At 37.7% G+C, this 3,687-nt stretch overlaps 1 long non-coding RNA gene across 1 annotated transcript in view; it reads left to right on the top strand.

The window, feature by feature from the left end:
- Positions 1-847: 847 nt before the first annotated feature.
- The window catches only part of LOC107042396, a 35,585-nt gene continuing 32,745 nt past the window's right edge, over positions 848-3,687 (top strand). Inside the window, exons 1-2 of the long non-coding RNA XR_001461156.1 lie at positions 848-1,023; positions 1,099-1,144. This is a non-coding gene — a long non-coding RNA (uncharacterized LOC107042396). The remainder of the gene's footprint in view (positions 1,024-1,098; positions 1,145-3,687) is intronic.

The following is a 3,687-nucleotide window of genomic DNA, read 5'->3' as shown; positions in this document are numbered from 1 at the left end:
AAATAAAATAAAATAATATAAATTAATCTAGCGACGGGTGCGAAGTGCCCGTTCTCTAATGTTATTATTAAGTAAATAACACATTGACGCTTTGGAGTGAAAAAAAGGATGGAGTGCTCCTCCGTACGGTCTCGGTTTCGCTGTTCTTCAGGTAGTCCAGACTGGATGCCAATCAAAACCACAAGTTCATAGGAGCAAACATGAAGAAAAAACAATGGAAATGCGGAACAAAATGATCCTTTTCAGCATCAGACGAGATCTAACGGAAGAAGAAACAAAAATAGGGACTTTGATGGTGATGGTAACCTAAATGATGAGTGCCCTCTTTATTCATCGTTGAATGGTTTATGAAAAGCAAGTAAAGTATAATGTGATCTAAAGCGAATACTCTCAGTGAAATAACTAAGTATTATCCAGAATCCGACACTTCACGTCTGACTTCTATAAATATGGTCGCTCATTATTTCGCTACGGACGCCACTGGCACCTGTCGTGTGGCTTTAGATAGATAGAGGTTGGTCGAGGTATACGAACTGGTGAGTGTATCTGGTGGCGGGTGAAACGATGCGGGAAGAGAGGCATGGTTATGCCGCACACAAATGTATACATCTTATAGCGTGAAACAAAGCCAGAAACAGCGAGATATTTCTCAACTATTAGTATGAGTGAGAAGAATGATTCCATACCGACGAAAAGAGGATAGGGAACGGAGACGGCGAGTTGCCCGATGCCCTCCACAATTGAAAGGAAATAGTGGGGATAACTGAGAGGAAGCTCTCTCATAGGTGGGAGACTGCTTACCTAACCGGTCCAGGAATCCGGGGCCACGCTTACCAGTGACTATCAAACTGTAGCCTCTTTACTCTAGAAAATTTCAATTTTTCACGGCCAATATTCAATTTATAACTCATTTGCTGATTATTAATCTTTATAGATGAAGACATCCCTTGAAGATTTTGTTTTTCGAAGTTGAAGAGTTGGAGAAGGGGATTTTCACTTTTTTGCTGCATCAAATGCTAATAAGTATGAATTGTTCAGGATTATGTGGAAATTGAATTTTATTACGCATGAATCATTAAGAATACATTTTTTATTTAGGTGAAAAATGAGAGCATTGAAGGGATAGAACACATTCGAATTCAAGGTAATAATAGGATCAATGACATTGCATTTGGGTACGGAAGCAAGTCACTTTCATTGGCCCAGTTGTTTTTATTCATTTCAATTCATTTACCATAATAGAAACCAGTTATAATACTCGTTAGTAAACTATTCAAAAATTATTGTCTTACATTTTTTCGGTTGCTCGTTCTTACCTTGATTGCATATTTTTCAGTTTCATTTTTAAATAGGTGATTATTGCAGTTGAATATTCTAATTTAAGTATCTAAGGATATACTGCCTGTGCTACAATTCTCTCTGAAATACTTATTTGATAAGGTCTCTTAATATTCCTCATCACTGAGAAAATTCGAAAATTAATATATTTATTAATCATCATATGGAAGTTTCCGCGTTCGATTCCCGACTAGATACTTGGTACGATCTCTATTCAATCACTTCTGAAAATAAGTTAAGCATAAAACGTTAAAGTGATTGATAAATAATGATAATCTTTCATTAATTCAAAGGTTATCCGGGAAAGGAAGAGATTTTTTGTAGTAACTGGAATTCTCAGCTTTAATACCCCAAGACTTTCAAAATTATGGAATATTTCCGAAAATTTTCGTACAACCAATAAAAAGATAAGTTTTCTTGTATACTAACAAAAGGTATCAAGTTTGTAGATTAAAATCCCGAGCGCACAGCGCGAGAGGTATTATTGCCAAACTCATCCCGATCGTTAATATGCAGGAAAACTTGAGGGAAATGAATTTTGAAAATCGACGGGAATTCGGAGGATTGTCTCCTCTATCCCCTTTCCGAGCAATAAAATTGCGATATTCAACGTCCCGTGGTCCAATCAAGAGAGATTTATATCGAAAATTTTATCCATCGAAATTTCAGCCAATAGAATTGCACTATTCAAATGGTATTTTATATAGGCGACATAGTATTCAACTAATAATTTTTCATAAATCCACTCGTAATTTTTCATGTTGATATATATGTATATATATATATCAAAAACAAAAGCTTTCCTGGTCGAGCGAGCCCCTCGTGCTTCGCACTCGTGATGTTTTAACCTGAAAAATTTAACTCCTTGGTTTGTTTGCAACGAACCTATCGGAAAATACCTGATAATTTGAAACTCTTGTGGTATTATATGCGAGAATTTTCCGTTGACAAGCAGAATGACGAAAAATAGTCGATTGTACCATAATCACACCGAATACTGCAATTCTATTTATCGACATGGTGATGGGAAAAATGATCCGCCGAATACCCCTTGTGCCTAAAAATCAATCGCAGTATTTCCCTCAAACTTCACTACATGCCAACGAATACGTTAAGTTTCGCAAGAAAAATCCCTCGCACAAGCGCTCGAGAATTTTATAATCTGCGAAACTTGACATATTCGTTTGTATGCAATGAACATAGCGAGAAATACTGACCATCTTAAAGTTCTCGGGGTATTATAACCGGAATTTTCTTCAATTCTGCTTTCCCTGACGGGTCACTCGATAGGAGGATCGAGTTGCTCACTCAGTCGAGTACTAATAGATCACCGGTCAATTGATCAACCAACGATCGACTAGCAATCGACCAAAAACTGACCATCGACTTTCGATCGACTGACCATTGACCATCAACCGAAAAACCATCGACTAGTGATCAACCAACGATCGACCGAGTCGAACAAGTCAAGCCTCTGTTGAATCGCCGTCGAGTAGCTATCAGTCGATCTGGTAGGGATCGGCCGATCACATTGCGGTGTGCGGGGTTACGTGACTTTTTTCACCAAAATGTAGAGAATATGTGTTGAATTCGTTGGAAACAATTGACACGTTACACAAAAAATTGTCGGACTATGGCCGGGAAAATTATCAGTGTGAAACGTATCACGTGACCTCGAATACCGCACTCAGATTGGTCGAAAGGTGAACTAAGGAAATTATCTTTCTAATTTATTCCGATGAAATTGATGAACATCCGTAACTGATTCCAGTAACTATTCTCCAAAAAATTATAATATTCAGAACTCAGTCGAACGGATAGTTTGGAATGCTGGGAAAGGGGGCACGCTTCGCATGTGTAGGCTTGGCTAGTGATTTATACATATTATTTTTGATCGTCATTTATTCATTAAAATGGAATTAATGTTCGTTTCTATTGAGATTCAATTTCAGAATAGGACAGTGTGTTACTAGTGCATAAAGTTCCACTTTCCCTGACGGACCGACTTCAGAGTTGCGTCAGAGTTGCGTAAGACTTGAATATTTCCAACATTTCAGAGAAAGTTCAGAGTTCGGTCAGAGTTGGGGCTATGTCGGATTCTGGGGAGGGGCCGGGGGGGTTTACATGTGTTCTCTGAACTCTTACCTGCCGTCAGAGTTAAGAGTTCAGTTTTTTTATTGTTGATCATTATTTATTTATTTCTGGGGAAGGGAGGGGAGTCCATTTGTTCTCTGAACACTTATCTGCCGTCAGAGTTAAGAGTTGAGTTTTTTTATTGTTGATCATTACTTATTAATGAGTCAGAGTTAAGAGTTGAGTTTTTTTATTGTTGATCATTACTTATTAATA

This window comes from Diachasma alloeum, unplaced genomic scaffold (assembly GCF_001412515.2).
Source record: "Diachasma alloeum isolate Michigan unplaced genomic scaffold, Dall2.0 Dall_scaffold_00446, whole genome shotgun sequence".
NCBI classification, from domain to species: Eukaryota; Metazoa; Arthropoda; class Insecta; order Hymenoptera; family Braconidae; genus Diachasma; species Diachasma alloeum.
Note: the sequence above shows the minus strand (reverse complement) of the source record. Positions and strands in the feature narration are given on the sequence as shown.